The 19,056-nt window shown below is 36.9% G+C and overlaps 1 long non-coding RNA gene across 1 annotated transcript in view; it reads right to left on the bottom strand.

Moving 5' to 3' along the window:
• Positions 1-5,957: 5,957 nt before the first annotated feature.
• The window catches only part of LOC147916049 (uncharacterized), a 100,409-nt gene continuing 87,310 nt past the window's right edge, over positions 5,958-19,056 (bottom strand). Inside the window, exon 4 of the long non-coding RNA XR_015553372.1 lies at positions 5,958-6,328. This is a non-coding gene — a long non-coding RNA (uncharacterized LOC147916049). The remainder of the gene's footprint in view (positions 6,329-19,056) is intronic.

Raw genomic sequence — 19,056 nt, 5'->3', positions numbered from 1 at the left:
TATTCCATTAGAGTTTATACGAAATATTGAGGCATAAAGGAGTATCTACATTGACCAAATGATTCTGGTTTATTTGCAGCAGCATATTGAGTCAGCCTCATAATAAATATGCTGGACTTTGTGGTCCCAGTTATTCGGATGTTTTAGAGTCTGTCTTTCACATTATATTACTACAAGAAAGAAAATGATGGAGTGATGTTTTGAAGAGAGTGTCATGGCTTCAGATGATGGCTTGATGAGGCAGGGGAAGTGAGGGAAGTGGAAGCTTTCAGTCCACGTCACACCATAGTTATCAAATACTATGGCCTACATTTTTCTATGAAAATAGTATATGGTGATCTTCGTATAGCCACATGTCTAACTGATGGAATGAAAGGATCTGCAACTCCAGAATGGTTTAAATCCATGAAACAATTCCCTTGCAAGAATGCTGAAAGAGAAGAGACTCCTAAGTATTCAGTAATAGATTTCAAAAGTTGTCTTTGCAACTAATAAGTTCTATTATCAATAAAACTTAAAAGATAACTAGGGCCTACAAAAAAGGCAATGACTGCAGAAATAACTGAACTTCCCTTCACATTAACAGAGTTTTTCTACTTGCAGTTGGGCTGGAGAATAAGGTCAGAGCATACTTATTTCAACTTATTACCTCTTCTTATTTTAACAAATTAGAATAGCCTTTCTTCTTGGCAGCCTTCAGAAAAGACAATATTTTTCTCACTCTTTTCAAATTGTTGTTTCGGAATTCAAAAAAATAAATGAAGGGTTGCCTATGCAGTTCATAAATGAGAAGTATTTCTTTTTCTTGACAATGCTAACTTCACATAAGTTCTTAATTGACATTTGTCCTCAACTGTGCGTCTCAATCATTCTGAAGGTCTGACCTGGTACCAAAAGCGAATAATGCTCATTTCAGAAAACTTTTCAACACCGTGATTCACAATGGTATGATAGCAACAATTAAGGCAAAGTGAACTTCCCTCTTGTCACAGGGATGAGGAGCTAGTGACAGACTCCACTGAATGGCTGGCACGCCATCACCTCTAGGGTAAAACAAATCACTGTACCCAGGATATGTGTGGGAGACACTCTGAGCTGATGGAGCCAACTTCTCTTCCTTCCCTACTGCCTTGCCTACCTCTATAGAAGGAGCTGTGAAGGCTAAAAACTTGATTTTCCCTTCTCCTCACAAAAGCCAAAGTCTACTGAGACTACTTCCTCTGTCTTGGTTTCCTTGCCCAGAGGTGCTATAGCCACTGCAGGAAGTTACAAGGGGTCTGGTTTCCTGCTGTCATTGATCCCTACTGTCTATCCCTGAACTTCTTGTTGCACAAGATAATAAATACTGTGTTTAAGCCACCGCAGTAACATTTTCTGTTGCCAGCAGGTGAACCTAGGCCTAACTGATATAAGTAAATTGATACTAAAAGTCAGTGATGTCTTCTAAATGGCTAAGCTTCTGTAGGCCCAAATGAATAACATCCAAGACAGTGAAGGAAACTGGAATAATAGGTAATACTGAAGTGCCTGAACAGTACTCAAAGAATTATGTGAATGCATTCATTCAGTGCTTCTCTAAGAACCTCTGCATGAAAGGTGATATTACCACCCCCATGTTCTTAGTGACAAGACTGAGTTTAAAACATATTTCACTAAGCTGTAAATATAGAACTGTGCTCACGCAGCTGGTAAATGATGGACTTTCATTTCTGACTCTATATACTCTGATTCAGAGGCTAAATGGCTGCAACTTCTCTACCTCCGGCCTTTTTGTGATGTGACACATTAAGCCTTACCTTGCTTAATGAATTTTTATTGGAGTCAGATCACATCATAACAGACATACATCAAATTTGGAAGTAATAAATTTTCTAGTACAGTAGAAGATAGAATCTGGCTTGGAAATATATTACATAATAGCAGTTTATTCATTCATTCACTCATTAAATATATATTCACCACCCAAAGTGTGCCAACCTCATATTATGCTCTAGGAATATAATGATAAGTAAAAATAGACACTGCCCTGTCCTCCTGAAATTTATAGTGCAGTGGTAGAGAAAACATTCAAATAATCACAAAAAGTCAAGGTAAGATTACAGTGGTTTATAAGTGCTATGGGAGGAGGGTGGTCTCTGGCTTTACCCTGTAGTCAGAGAAAAGAGCCCTGACAAAGTGAGAAAGGAGATACACTTAGATAATTATACGTATGAAACAAGAAAAGTGGGAGAGTTAGAAAAAAACATTTCAAGGAAAGAAAATTGCACCTCCAAGATTCCATGATGGGAAGACACTGAAGGACTGTAAAGAAATTAGTGTAGTTTGAACCAGAACTTGAGGGTTCATGATGATATTGAAGAGAAGGAGAGTGGGGTAAGCAGCAGCAGAACAAGAGAGCCTTGTAGGCCAGGCATAGGATTTGGGTCTTTATCCTAAAAACAACAGTAAATCATTAAAGGCTTCTGGTAGTGGGATAAATGATCAAATTTGCATTTGGCAAATATCACTCTGGCTGATATACAGGAAATAATTTGCATGGATAAGAGGATGCTTAAGGTAGTGGAAGCACTGGGCAGAAAGAGGCTAATGCCACAGTCTATGTGATATGGTCTAGGTGAAATGGTGATGGTGGCGTAATAGTGTTGGTGAAGGTGGTTAAGATAGGAGGAGACAGAAGTGAGAAATATTTAGAAAGTAAAATCAACAGAGCTTGCTATTACAATGGATATGGTGACAGGTGAAAGTATAGGGAGAGAAAGTATTCAGTACTAGTCTTAGATGTCTGACAAAAATAATTCTACAGAAGGTGGAACCATTGTCAGAGCAGGAAATACTGGAATAGGAATGGAAAAGGTTTGGAACGGAAAATCATGAATTCCCTTTTGGACATAGAATTTGAGAAGCATTTAAGATGGAAGCCTAACAAGCAATTGTTGATAGGTTGGGTCAGTGGAGAGTTGTGAGTTGAAAATATAAATCTTTGAGAACCGATTTTAACATGTTACTGGTTCCCTCATTAACTGATGAGTTAAATAAAATTTTTTGATATGTGTTTATTTTATATTTTTCTGAAAAATCATGATTTTATCTTTTTGACAATTATGTGTTAACAGGTTTAGAGGTAGGTCATCTATCAAAATGCTCAGGTGATCAACTTAACAAAGCTTGTAGAAGTGTGCTGCTGGAGAGTACACCTCATGTGTGGCTTAAACCATGCACACTTTTTCCTGCCTCCCAGGGAGAATCACAAATGGCAACAGAAATTTAACTTTGCTGACTCTGTTTCTTTCCCATTTTTTTTCCTATTACCTTTTTGTTTTGTTCTGTCTCTGGCTAATAATGACTGATAATGTATTCCTCCTTGGAGGAAACAAGTAGGTATTTGGTTTTATGATCTGACAATTTAGGTATCTCTGAGGATCTATTCTTTATTGACTAAAAACTGACAGATAATTTGGTTTATTAGTCTTATTGTCTATTTTTCTATTTGTGAGCTCAAATATACTAAAGATTTCATACCTCTTGGGAAATAGATCAGCTCATGGATATCTGAACCAATTAACTTTTGTATCTTTGTGTATATTTTTGGCCTATGGCTGAAATGGTTGAACTGAAGCTATGAGCTCTCTAACATCTGTGTCCGTGATTAGGAAAGGACTTATCCTTTTCTTGTGAGTATGAAATACATTCCTTTCTCCTTAATTTAAAAAAATTTCTGTTCCAATTATCTTATAGGTATAAATTAGCACTCAATACATCTAATATTCCCAAAATTCAAGGCAAATTAAGGAAATGAACTTCTAATACTTTAAATACATTAGATTTTTAAAAATCTTCCTAAAAAATTTCTAGTTAAGAAACATTTTAAGATTCTATGTTTATATAATTGAATAAATTTTTGGCAAATTAGACTAATTTAATAAATTTTGTTTTTTTTAAAAAACAATCTGTATCCTTTCTCTGATCTATCAATGTTATGTATAATTCAACCCTAAAATTTATTCAATTTTGGTTTGCTTTCTCATGATAATAATAGTTAAACTGAAATTTCTAAATTTATATTAGTCTATTGATAATAAAAACTAACATTAACTTCTACACATTTAATAGATGAAAAATTTTCATTTAATTAAATGGAATCATTATTGTTATAAACTTTTTATATCAACAGTAATCATGTGTTATAGAGTGTCAGATTGAACTTAATTTCCAACTTCTATAGGTTAACTTAAGATCTTGGCTAATATTAAATTGACGTAAATATTGGAAATTCATAGAAATCAAAATAATTTCTAATTAAAATACAACAGGGAAGCCTTAACTACTAAATATAAATTTAAGTTTAAATACTTTTGCTTGTTATTTTTATATGCTATACAGAAGGCTCTATCTTTGGCTCATGTTAATGAGTATATTCATTTTTGCCATTTTAAGCAGGTGTGCAGGGATGTATGGGGTTGTAGAAAGGTATGCTATATGTGTTCATGACCTTTGGTAATATGCTAAACAATAATGTATGACATCAGTTCTCAATTATCCACCCCCAATCCCGGTTTTCTCTGTGAAATGATTATAATCATATGGGTGATTGAGACTATACTAGGAAGAATAGAGTGAGAGATACAAGTGTGTATGTTTTTGTCTTCCGAGAAAAACAAGCAGTTTTCCTTCCAAGTAAGGAGAGCGATTTTTCCAGAATATGAAAGAGCATCGTAAAGGACAAAACTTGGAAAATGAATTTTGTATGTCTTTGTCTATAATACCGGAGTCTGAAGTGAAACTAAAATGTTTCAAATTTTACCAAATATCTCTTAGTTTTGACGTGCTTATTCCCTTGGTTTATTGATTCATGACTTGCCTGCAATGTGAAAAGTCACTCTTTATCTTTTGTGTAATTTACCTAGATAATAGAGATTCTGTGCCTTACTTGAATAATTTTCTGTGTTGACTTTTATATATCTTTGATTATTAAAAAAAATAAGAATGGCTTTTAGCTGATGAAAGAGCTGAGATTATTTATAATTGTATTGCCTTCTATGTTTACATTAAGATGCTTTGTCATTTTGATTAATCACTTAACCAAGTACTATTTCTCAGGTACCCACAACCTTATCTTAAACAAATGCTCTAATCTCCTCTAACAATTCTTTAGATTTTGCCTTTCTAAGGTTATATCCTAAATTAAGAAAAAACAAAATAAAATTTTGTATATCTTTTACACCTAAAACCATTTTTGATATTTCCTGAAGGGCCCCTGGGATATCACAAAGATTTGTTCTTTCACCTTATGCAAGGAAAGATATTAGAAATAGGTTTGTTTGACACGCTCCGTATTTTTTAACTTACCTCAGCACTGTAGTAAGAGCTGTATGGGAAGAGTTGTTAAGTCAGAAGAGATGCTCAGCCTTCGCTAGAGAGTTTGCATAGGAAACTACTATTGTGTTAGTCTGCTTGGGCTGTCATAACGTAACACTACAGACTGGGTGGCTTAAACAGCAGACACTTATTTTCTCACAGTTCTAGAGGCTGGAAGTTCTAGATCAAGGCACTGATGGGCTTGGTTTCTGGTAAGAACTTTCTCCTTGGCTTACAGATGGCTGCCTTCTCTCTGTGTCCTCACAACGCCTTTGTGCGTGTGCATGCACATCCCTGGCGTGTGTCTCTCTTCTTATAAGGACACCAGTCACATTGCATTAGGGCCCCAACCTTATTATCTCATTTAACCTTAATAAGCTCTTTCTAGGCCCTGTCTCCAAATACAGTAACATTGGGGGGTAGGCTTCAACATACGAATTTTAGGGGGACATAATTCAGTCCATAACAATTATTAATATATTTATTATATTATATTATATTATATTAAATTATACAATTTATGGGAAGGCCCTGGAGATTTGCCAATGCTCTGACTATCCATGATATTTTCTTGGCTCAGAGGAAACATTACCAAACCCTTATGAAATAGTTGTATAGTGCACCCAATAGAGAATTCTCCTCTCCTCCATTATGATATTACTGGTTATTATAATACATTACCCACAACAATTCATTTTTTGCCATCTATAGGTAGTTTCTTTTTATACTGATGTTTATCGTAAAACTGATATAAGCCCCACACCAGAGTTTATGTCTTCAGTAAAGAAGGACAATCCCAGAGACTCGTCGAAAGATCTGTCCCAAGGACTTTTAAGTATTGATACTTCCAGAGTGGCCGCTGGTGTACAGGCTTCTGAGATGACATCACCAAACAATTTTCAGACAGTGGCAGTGAACAGAGTCAGGCGGTACAGGACACTCGATGATGCAGAAGCAGACTCCTTCATGAAAGCTGGATCCACAGAACAAGAATTAATTACACAGGCACGAACTGATAAGGGAAATGCAAGTTTTTTTGAATATTAATGTTTATTAATGTTCTAAAAGATACAGTTAATGTTCTAAAAGATACATTTCTCTTTTTTGAAGCAAATCGAACCCTCAATTTCGTAAGCTTTGCTTTTTTTTTCTTTTTTGGTGAGGAAGATTAGCCCTGAGGTAACATCTGTTGCCAATCCTCCTCTTTTTGCTGAGGAAGATTGGCCCTGGGCTAACATCTGTGCCCATCTTATATGTGGGACGCTGCCACAGCATGGCTTGTTGAGCGGTGCATAGGTCCACACCTGGATCCGAACCTGCGAACCCTGGGACCACCAAAGTGGAGCGTGCAAACTTAACCACTACGCCACCGGGCCAGCCCCATAAACTCTGCTTTTGAAGATGAAATGAAACATTTTAAAAAGGTGTCTGATTCTCATTGACTCCCCAGAAGTCAGAGACTTTGCTAAGTTTCCTAATGATTTATGGCAATGCTGTGTAGATAGTTGTATGGGTTCTCTAAGACTTTGTCTTCCATTTTACTAGGATATAACTGGACAAATTGATTGTGCAGGCAAGACTTTACTTAGAGTGCCATATTTGAAAATGATTCTCGTTTAATCAGGCCTGACAAGCCCACTAGTAAGAAATAAGGTTGACTTTATGTGTGGAGATAAAGCCTCAAAGGTTTCTAGGAAAAGCATGCAGGTAACTTGGTTTACTGGGTTTCAGCCTCAGGTGGTAACAAATATCCCTTCTTGGCATATCACATACCTTAGCCAATTTGAGGAATTCACCCAACTGTCTAGGATATGCAAGTGAAGTCTAGTGGAGAGAGTTCCTTAGTCTTGGTTTCCTGGTCTTGGATAGCAAATAATAGAGAATTTTAGAAGCCCCACCCAAGACTCCTTGTGAACACTCCCAGACATAACTTTATTTTCTGGTCTTCATAGCAGCTTAATAATTCATTGATTTAGATCTACCAAGCAAACTCAAGGACACCCATATGGCTAATTTAAATTCTGCTGCTCTTGTGTAAATTAATCAGGTCAAATCTAATGAAACATCTTTTTTGTGATCAAGAATTATCTTGAAGAGATTAATTTCCTCACAGGTGCGGAAACTGTCAGGAAATGGGCAGGAGAAATTACTGGGCGCCCTTTCAGTGAAATGCTGGGAGTTAATCCAGCAGAAACTCTGGGGGATTGTCTGATTCTATAGGAGTTTACATCTTTGGTTGTTTTACAATTCTATCTAGAGACAGAGCTTAAGTTGTAAAAAATTAATAGTAATGCAAATGTGTCCTTCCATAGCTATGCAAGTAATTACTGTTCATAGCAATCCAAATGCATCATGTCCCCTGGAGAATATATATATATATCTGTGTGTCAAATTCTCATTGGAACCAGTTGTAACGTCTTACTTCTTCCCTCATTAACATGTCTCCAAGGAGACAAAGCAGGAATAACCAAAACTATAGAAGAAAAACAAGGAAATTCTGGTATTAACGTCTCCAAAGAGAGGGAGTGCTTTCAAAAAAGATGAAAGGTTAACTGCTCCTAATGCTCTTGAGAGGCTAAGTAGGATGAGGACAGAAAAATACAGAAGAACTGCTTTAGTGGAGTGAGAGGCAGAAGGAGACTATGTCAGTTGAGGAGTGAGTAAAAGAAAATGTTGGAAACAGGTATTGACAGCTGTGGTATAATAAAAAGTGCATTTGGTCTTTGTCCCCAGTTCTTGGCACAGAGCTCCTAAAACCCTTGGAATTTCCTGAGATACAGATGTACCTTCTGTTATTCATAACAAGCCCCTTTCTACCACACCTGAGTTTATGGTAATGAGGTGACTGGGGGGGCTAGGTAGCTTCAGGATTGAGGCTGATCATCAGAAACACCAATCGAGTGATTCAAGGGTAGGAACTTTTAGCCCTAAACCCCAACCTCTGGGGAATGGAGCAGGGCTTGAAATTGGGTTATAAAAACTCTTGAACGAGAGGATTTGGAGAGCTTCTGGGTTGGTGAACACATTGATGTGTCAGGAAGGTGGCACATCCAGAGAGGGCATGGAAGCTCTTAATCAGTCCTTCCTCCACCTGTCCTATGCATCTCTTCCATTTGGCTGTTCCTGACTTGTATCTTTTATAATCAACTGGTAAGCGTTAAGCAGAGTGTTTTCTTGAGTTCTATGAGTCACTCTAGCAAATCATCAAACTTGAAGGGGCATCATGGGAACCTCAAATTTGTAGTCAGCCAGGCAGAAGTGTGGGTATCCTGGGCACTCCTTTCGTACCTGGCATCTAAAGTAGGGGCAGTCTTGTGGGACTGACTCCTTGTTCTGTGGGATCTTCTCTAACTCTGGGTTGTTAGTCTCAGAATTGAATTAAATTGTTGGACACCCAGGTAGTGTCAGAGAACTGGTTAGTATTGGAAGAAACCACATAAGAGTTTTTTCAAGAAGTTTGGTTTTAATGAAGAGACAATGATACTGCAGTAGTGAAATGGAAATAAAAGATCAAAGAATACATGTATAAACCAATGATATCTTGGGTTTTGTATCCTTTCAAAGAACTTTTATAGGTATTCTTTCTTTTTTTTTTTTTTTTTGGTGAGGAAGATTGTCCCTGCACTAGCATCCGTGCCAATCTTCCTCTATTTTGCATGTGGCACACCTTCACAGCATGGCTTGATGAGTGGTGTGTAGGTCTGTGCCCATTATCCAAACCCGCGAACCCCAGGCCACCAAAGCAGAACGCACGTACTTAACCACTATGCCACCATTTTTATAGGTATTCTTGATTTCCATAAGAATCTTATAAGGTAGAGGGAGATGACATTACTATTTCCAGATTACAGAAGAGAAAAGAGAGCTCCCAGGAAGTTAAGTAACTTGTTCAAAGCCACATAACTATTAGATCCTAAAGCTGGAACATTAATCCTAATTTCTAGATGATTTCAAGGTTGTTTTTGGCTTTAAAAAGTATAAGATTTGACAATTCTCAATTCAGCTTCATTGATTCAAAATGAGAAAACTTCACTGATTCAAAATCAAATTCAAAATCAAAATTCAAAACCTAATTTAAAATATGGAATCAGGGAGATCTGGCTCAGCACCTAGGAATACACCTTGAAAGACCAATAATGGAATCTTGTTTTTATGACACCGAGACAATCGCAAAGCTCATATCAGAAAAAGCATTAGCTCCAGTGTGGGCTGAGCAGACCTCAATGGGAAGAATTTGTGAAACAATGAGCAGGGCTTCTGGAAAGGGTTGTGAACAAAAGTCGTAGGAAGCAGAGGAGAGAGTCTCGAAGGGCATGCAGCCTAGACAACCTGTCACGTGGGAAAGAACAAGGAGAAGAAGAAAAATTCAGGGAGCCATAATACTTGCCTTTAAAAATGTAAAGGGCTATTACCTAAGAAAGGAATATATTGAGTTTGTGTTGTTCTAGTAGGCTGAACATGGATCAGCTGATTCAATGAATATAAAAATGACTTTCTAACAACCACAATTGTGCATTAGTGAAATGGACTGCCTAAGAGTTACTGAGGTCTCTGTCCTGGGAGATATTCAAGATGACTTTGGTTGATAAAGTGCAAGAAACATCATAGTGGCGACTTATAAATTTCTTGGAAGTTTATACTAAAATCATTCCTATATTTGTACTCTGACTCCATGAAAATTTATTTGGGACTTTAAGCATCAGAACAAAGATTTGGTTTATTATTCCACTTTGAATTCAATAAATCAAATTAAGAAAAAAATACCTTTTGAAGATATAGCACAGTTTAAACTATTTCCATTTCACAGGGAATGACAACAGTATTTACTGAAATGAGTTTGATGAATTTTATGCTAAAAAACAAAGTAGAACAGATTCTGACCACTTATTTATTCTGCTAAGTAAACATATTTTTGTGGTGGTTCAGTGTTTACGTATCCTGCCTTGATTGTGTATATAAGCTGGAATCTCTGTAGGGAAAGCAGGCAAAACAGAAACAATCCAAGACTATTTGATTTAAATAAATATACTAAAATATAAGGATATAATAATTCTTTCTGGATAATGGCAAAATAAGGCTTTATTCAAACATTCTAAATGCATTACATTTTAGTGCATATGGACTGAACATTTGTGTCACCCTAAAATTCATGTGCTAAAGCCCTAATCTCCACAGAATTGCACAATGTGATGGTATCTGGAGATGGGGCCTTTGGGAGGTAATTAGGGTTATATGGAGTTACGAGGGTGGGGTCCTCATGATGAGATTAGTGTCCTCATAAGAAGAGAAACCAAGAGCTTGCACTCTCTCTCCCCCCTGAGCACACAAAAAATAGAAGTCACATGTACACACAAGAAAAGGTGGCTGTTTACAAGCCAGGAAGAGAATTCTCACCAGGAACTGAATCTGTGGGCACCTTGATGTGGGACTTCTAGCTTCCAGAACTGCGAGAAAGTAAATTTCTGTTGTTTAAGCCACTCAATCAGTGGTATTTTGTTTTGGCAGTTCAAGCAGATTAATATAACATATTTTTAATTTTTTTAATTCAAACTTTAACCTGTTGAAGGTAAAGTAATGATCCTTTAAAAATGCAAATGAAATTAAACTAATAGAAGAAGTCTCAAGCACAGAGAACCAGGAGTGTTGTCCTCCACCAGGAAGTGCAAACTCAATGGCCCTCAGGGCTAGGCAGAGTCCATATCAACAAAGGAGAAGAGCTATAGACTCTTCATTGTCAATATGTTTTGAAGCATTTCACTGTAGCATCATTCATTTTATTAGATTCAAAATCAATGCCATGGGAATTTCTTTTTTAGTCCATAAAATTTTGCATCATTCATCTTTTCCATATATTGTCTCCAGTGGTCTTGGTCTATTTTTCATTTTTTCACTTTTGACAGAGACATGGGTACAAGAAATTTTTTGCTTTTCTCTTAACTATAAGAAAAACAACAGCATAAGTCAACAATAATTGGAAATGCCGTATGGTCAATCTCAGAGTCCAGGAGTCCACAGGGACCAAGAAGGTGGAGACAATATGCCCAGTCTTAGAAAGACAGACTGCATATGGCATCACCAAGGGAGGACATGGACCAGTGTTGGCAAATTTTACAATTTTTAAAGAGAGGCTGGAAATCCAGATTTTTATGTAAAATCACTTGCCTTTTTTTAACTAAAAGCAACTAATTAAAATAGCAATAAATATATCATGTGGACCATGAAGTGCTATCAAAAATCCCAAGCCTTGTCATTTAGACCTGAATCTGATTGGATCAATACTATAGAAATTGTCTGTTAATATTATAAGAACAAATAAAAACCAGAGAGACCAACAATAAGATTGTTGTTAAACCCTTGTCTGACCTGTTGATGGGTCTGTGGAATACCTTAATCAGGCACTCAAACAACAGAATAAATAATGCATGTTTCTGCATCCTTTTCAGTTTGGTTGAATACGGATGCTGGGGATGGCATTACAAGAATTCTTATACCCTTATGTTCCTATAATCTCAGGCATAAATAGAAATATATTTCAGTTTAAAGTGTGCTGTATATCATTTGATTAAAATAAGACAGCCATTCCTCAAGGAAATCTCTAACAATTACCCAAGAAAGCCTAGTCTTTGCATGCTGATACTTGTAAAGTCAAAATTGTTTCACTGAGGCTCTGCTTTCATCTAGCCATGCTCTGCTGCCCAGATTCTCTCTCCCTTAAGAATGCTGTCTTCAGTATTATGAGCCACTAGTCATCCTGTTTTCAGTTTTTAAAGTTTCCTTAATGCCCCTGGTTTATAAAATACAAATGATGGAAAGACCATCTCTTGAGTCATTGAATGCTATATTTTTAAGGCATCATTTTATTTTATACACATATACATGTAATTGGGTCCATTTATTCTTCACAATAAGTTGTTCTTAACTAAAGAACATTTATACACATAAAATGATGATTAAAATAAATCTCAGCTGTAATGCTATTAAATCCTCCTAAAATGTAATATTTAAGAAATATAAAGAAGAACATTACTGAAAAGAAAATGTATTGGTGTTAAAAATATTTTTTTAAAAGGTAATGTTATGAAACTCATACAAATATCAAAAGAGCATACCACATGTTTTATTTAACTCTTTAATTAATGAGAGAATTAGTAAGATGCTACAATCAGTTCAAAATGGAATTCAAAATACCAAACACATACCTATAGGTGAAGGGGAGTAGAATTCTCCCCAAAATATGTCTCTTTGGCATGAGGATTATTTGGGGCTGGTTATTTATTTACTTTTTTGTGTGTGAGGAAGAGTCCCCCTAAACTAACATCTGTTGCCAATCTTCCTCTTGTTTTGCTTGAGGAAGATTAGCCCTGAGCTAACATCTATGCCAATCCTCCTCTATTTTGTATGTAGGTCACTGCCATAGCATGGCCGACGAGTGGTGTAGGTCTGCACCCGGGATCCAAACCCGCAAACCTAGGCCGCCAAAGCAGAGTGCACCTAATTTAATCACTACACCATGAGGCCGGCCCCTACTGGTTATTTTTGAGAGGCTGTAGACACAGGAGAATCTCTGAAAACAGAGTGTTAGTTTCCCTTTTGTAAGAGACATTTACATTTATAAGAGAAATCTCCATCGGTAAGGGTTCTCCCTCTCTGCACCAAGAAGAGAAGGATGATTAAATCTCTAGAAATTCTTATCAATGGAGAAGGCAATGATTTAGATCTGTATAACAACCTTGCCCTGGTTTACTGTGCTTTTCCTGGTCACCTCCTATTAACTGCTCCCCCCACCCTCATCCCCAGCATCTTTCCTTTATCTTTAGTTGAAGATGGTATTTAAAGTGATGGCTTGGGCCATTTCAGAGAGTTACTCACTTTTCCTGGGTATCTCCCATGTATACAGGAAGTATTCATGTTATTAATCTTCTGTTAGTTTTTCTCCTGTTAATCTGTCTTTATTACAGGGTAGAGTCTCAGCCAAGAACTTAGAAGGGTAGAGGGAAAATTACTTTTCTCCCTTATGTAAGTAAATCAGAAAAGCTGAAATGAATTTACAAATAGATGCAAAACTGACTTTCTCCATGGCGATATGTGCGTGGATGAGAGAGGTGTCCAGGAATCAGTTGTCCCTTCCAGAGACAGAATTCATTTCCATTTCTATAGACAGGTGTCACTTTTACGGCTATTACAACTTATGGAGTTCTACCTAGTTTGAAAAACTATTAAAACAGATAACTTGAAAGGTTTTCCTGCAATAGACAGGAAGCTGTTTTTTCTTTTCTTTTTTCCCATTTCAAAATCTTTCACTGACAGCATCTTTCCTGACAGTGATGAACCAGTCAATGCTTATAGCTGATGACCACATTCCATGATTCACCAGCCTTCTAGGTCCCTGTCCATCTCAGACAACCTCTCATGCTTACCTTAACATTAGCTTTATCTCTCTTGAAATTGGACTAATGGTATCCATGTTATATGAATTTATATATGTTCTTTCATTAAGAGCAAATTGTTGTGAAGAATCAATGGATCTTACACTCATACTCACACACACACACACACATACACACACACACTAGCTCTGGAGTAGGGCCCCTTAGTTCTATTCCCAGAGTCTATTCTCTTATCCACTGGGCCATATTATGGTGACAGTTCAGTTGACTAGCATATGTCCATAGTCCATAGTAAAAAAATTCAGCTAAGTTTCAAATGACTCTACATTTGTTTTTTACCCAGATCTTAAAAAAGTATCTGTAAGCTGAACAGAAAAGCTAATTTTTTCTTCCCTCCCTTCTTTCCTTCTTTCTTTCTCTCTTTTGGAATTCTCTAAAGCAAAGGGAGAAAGGAGGAGGAGGGATTTGGCAATGGATCAGTTAATTTCATCAACGTAGACAAAGTTAAATTAGCAGGCTGAATTATCAAGATTGACTGTTTTGATTGATGAAAGTAAATCAAGGAAATTGCCAGTTCTCCACTTCACATGATGATGTTCAAATTCAGCCTCAGGTGTGACTTAAGTTGTGATGGATTGGAAAGTAATCATGGGAAAACAGGTAGGGGAGAAAAAGCACACAGTTCCAAAACACAAAACCAAACAACGTGTGTCTAGGACTTTATAGTTTTCATCATCTTTCATATTCTTAGTTTTGTTTATTTATGCCTTTAAATTTAGACTTTTCCTAAAAATAGAAAAAAATAGCTTGCTTAATGGATAAAGAAGCAAAATAAAATGTGTTTAAAAAAATCGGGAGGGGTCCAGCCCCATGGCCTAGCGATTAAGTTCAGCGCACTCTTCTTCGGTGGCTCAGGTTCACTTCCCAGGCATGGACCTACACCACTCGTCGGTGGCCATGCTGTGGCAGCGACCCACATACAAAATACAGGAAGACTGGCACAGGTGTTAGCTTAGGAGTAATCTTCCTCAGCAAAAAAAAAAAAAAAATCAGGAACAAGAGGCATGTGAAATGAAGTTTAAAAAGTAAGAAGCCAGGAGCAAAGTTAATCCACAAAATTTGCCTGTGAAGTCATTGACCTTCCTAACAAGGAACTTCAAGGTCAACTGTAAACTTTTGGCAGTGGAAGGGAACTGGTAAACACAAGCAGTTACCAAAAGCACAGTCCTTGGGTGAAAAGCTAGCCAGTTGATGTGAAACGAAAGAGGCCTGCTATAAATACTAAAGAAAATAATTTTCAGATTTACTCTCCTAATGAAGACACTGTATGATCTAAAGACTATCTTTGAAAACATCTTCTTATGGGGTTTATTAAAATATCCTTCCAGATAAGGCAATATCATTGAAGAGTCCAACTTAGAAAAACATTTTTTTGGGTAAAGAAAACAGGATGGGACTAAATGATGTCCATATATGAAGGTCTCTGATGACCTGACTTAATCCAGGAATCACTTCCGAATAGCTAGGATAGGATGGATGTTATTTGCACATCTTCTGTATTTTGTGTTTTTATGTCTTTGCTCATTTTTAAACCAAGACTTAATTCTTTGGTGTTCTTGCTTGCTTGAGTGGCTTACAAAAATCTAAGCCTTAAGAGCACAAATTATGTATATTGCACACACATCTGCAAAGTCTCTTGATGATATTACTAGTATTCTATCATAACCACTGGAGATAGAACATAGTGTTTATGAAAAATGTTCTACGATATCAATAAGTTGATTAACTTTAAGTCTTCTTTTTAATAAATTCCAAACTCTTTCTTCCTCCTGTCACCAAATTTGTCAAATAACTAGTCCTCACTTCTTCACCTGCATTCATGCCCTGGTTCACTGTCATCTGGTTTTTGCTGTCTGCACATCACAAAACTTCTCAGGAAGAAGCCTTTCATGACCTTTCCAATATGATGGATGCTTTTCTGTCACTACATTTAAACTCCCTAGTCCCTCTGATTCTATCACCATAAACTCTCCTGGTCTTCCTCATTACTCTTGGCTCTCCCCTTTTCTCTCTTTCCTGAGCGTTTCTTCTTTGACTCATCCTTTGAAGTTCATCATTCTCCTAGATTCCATCTTCAGCCCACAACTTTTCTTATGCTACCTTATCAGCCAGGGGCTTGGCAAGAAACAGACGGCACACTGCCACGTCTTTCTAATTAATGAGGAGAGTTTAATAAAGGTACTATTTACAAAGGGGTAGCCAGCGTTTACGGAAATCAACAGAGAAAACTTGAGGACTGTGGGGCTAGCAACAATAGGGAGAACTCATCATCCCTAGGCCTGAAGGAGCTCAATGAATTAGAGGTTGTAGGACTCCCAGAGGGAGCTGAATGAAGAAGCCCATCTACTGGAGCCGTGCTTAATAGAGTTACACTCAACCTTTGGTGATTCATTGACCCAGTGGGGAGGGAGTTCAGGAAATAAATATGTTTTCATTTTCTTTCTATCTCCTGATTTTCTCTCAACGTCTCCCACTGATGGACTCAGCAAAAGCCAGAGGGCAGGAGAGCCCATGGATACAGTCCACTGAAATCAGTGTTCCAAGGTAGAGGCCAGACCTGAAGGGCAAATGGAAGACATGAGGCTGTAACACGTAATCCCTGGTTGATCTTATCCATTCCTATGACTTCAACTACAACCAGTATGCATGTGAATCTATAGCATTAACTGTAGACCAATAGTTCCCAAAGCTGCCTGCACCGTATAATCACCTGGAGAGGTTTGTTTTGTTTTGTTTTGTTTTAATTAAAATATAAAGAAATAAAACCATGTCCAGGCCACATCCACAAAAATTTTGATTTAATTGCTCTGAAGTTGGGCCTGAGCTTTGGTAATTTTTAAAAGTTCCCTAATGCACAGTCAATGTTGAGAATCAGTTTTAGGCTTAATATCTAAAGGCTTAAAACAAGGTTCAAGCTCACTTATGCAATCGCCTACTAAATATCCCCACCTCAATTTCCCATGTGCATTTCAACCCATACCTGTACAAACTAAACTTTTTATTTTCCCTCAAGTGGATTTCCCCTGTTAATCTTTTTTTTTTCTCATTTGGTAACACTACTATCCAGCCAGGTCCTCAAGATAGAGACCTAGCTTCACCAACGACCTAACAGCTGTTTACAGTACTCTGTGCCCACTCAGTTCTTTCTTACTCCTTTAGCTGCATTGCCTTCTTCTTTACATAAATAAACTCCTACTCTGCCCTTAAAATGTGTCTGTCATTTCTAAATGTTCACAACCACTCTTTTCACAACTACTCTTAAGGTGTCTTCAAATTTTTATTCAATATTTTTATATATAAGCAATATTCTTAAAAGTATAATTAAATACATTATGTCCCCCCCAAATGAGTTATAAACCAAATTTCAGCACATTAAAAATCACTGGCATTAATCTCTATTTATATTGATTGACTTTGAAATAAGTTAATTTTATAAATTTGATTTCTAAAAATGCTAATAAGATGCTATTTTTGCACATTTTAAGTTGTGTGATAATGTGATTATGTGTGCAACTTTTGCTTTAGGTAAAAGAAGCTTCTGCTGCTAAAATTGTTTAACTGCCATTGTTCTCAGTTGTGAGATCAGGAAAGAGCAGTAAAGAGATGCCGTGGGAGCAAAGGAGCTGGGGAGTAGTCCACTGAGTTCTTCCTGCTGGTGTAATCCTCCCCACACCAAAAATGAATCAAGCTTGTGGTGCATCTACCCGGCACTGTGTTTCTGAAAAAGGCACCAAGAGGATAGGTGGGGGAGAATATGGCAGTCCTCCTTAATTCACACTGAAACGTTAGCCAATAATCCAGATTTCTCCCCCAAATCCAACAAAGTGCAAGAACTCTTAGATTTATCTAACGTTTTTGTAAACCAACACCTGAAAACTATAAATATCAGAGTAATGGTGAATATGGATTGATGTGAAGTGAGGAATCTCAACATTCCTCTTAATGACAAAATAAAACAAAAATTTTGATTCCACTTATTAAGATATCTAAAGTAATCACAGCAACAGAAAGCTGAATGGTAGTTGTCAGGGGCTGAGAGGAGGAGGAAATGGGAAGTTATTGCTCAATGGGTACAGTTTCAGTTTTGCAAGATGAAAAAGTTCTGGATATCTGTTGTACAATAAGTGAAGATAGTTAACACTATTGAATTGTACACTTAAAAATTATTAATATGGTAAATTTTATGTTATTTACCAACATAAATGGTAAATTTACCATTACCATACCAAGTTACCATAGATAAATTTTATGTTATTTCCCAACATCTTTACCGACAGTTATCAATCAATCAATCTTGAAGAAAGATTTCAGCACATGGATTTTTTCCTAAACACCCTTAAGCCAGTTAAGTATCTCATTTGGTGCTCAAAAACTTCTGAGATTATCATAATTACTCTTTTATATATTTCGCTATAGTCCATTTTTTATCTGTCTGTACTCCCATTTATAGGACTTCACATATTTTTTAGTGGCGGGAACTAGTTCTTGTTGATCTTGGTAATCCCAACCCTCAGTGCCCTGCATACTACATGGCGGACCCTCACAGATGCTTAGATTTAATGAATGAATGAGTGAATAAATCAGATTTAAAATATCAATCAATATACCTCAGAGACTTTTAGAATCATAGCTACTAACTGCTTGTTAATTTGACACTGTTTCATAGCTATTTCAGGCCATATGAAGGTGTTATTAGTGATAATCACTATCCACAAACCGCAGGTGGGCCTAAAAAGACTGTTAAGTAATCACAGTTCTTCCCTCAGTGCCCCGTTTTTTTGTGAAACCAACTGTTTCTCCAATCACATACTGAGCACACGCTCCAGGCATCATTCCAGGTGACTTGACACTTATTCCACTTGCTGATGTAATCTTCATGTCAGCTCTCACAGGTAAGTATTATTTTCCCCATTCTCTAGATGAGGAAATAGAGGCACAGAGAAGGAAGGTAGCTTGTCCAAGGTCACATAACCATGAAGTCGATGACCTTGAAGTTTTTATGTAAACACACAGAAAGTACACAATCAGCTTGATACATTTTTCAAAGTAAACCCATCAGTGTAGCTAGAACCAGATCAGGAAATAACATATCATCATCATCCTAGAAGTTTCCTCCGGGCCCCTTATCAGTTACACTAACCCCTAAAGGTAAACCACTATCTGACTTCTATCATCATACTATATCATATATAGTATATATGATACTACATATATATCATCATACTAGTTAAGCTTGTGGTTGAGTTTTAAATAA

The sequence above is a fragment of the Ceratotherium simum genome, chromosome 10 (genome assembly GCF_057802395.1).
Source record: "Ceratotherium simum simum isolate JZ-2026a chromosome 10, ASM5780239v1, whole genome shotgun sequence".
NCBI classification, from domain to species: domain Eukaryota; kingdom Metazoa; phylum Chordata; class Mammalia; order Perissodactyla; family Rhinocerotidae; genus Ceratotherium; species Ceratotherium simum.
The sequence above is the reverse complement of the archived record's forward strand: the minus strand, read 5'-3'. Positions and strand labels throughout refer to the sequence as shown.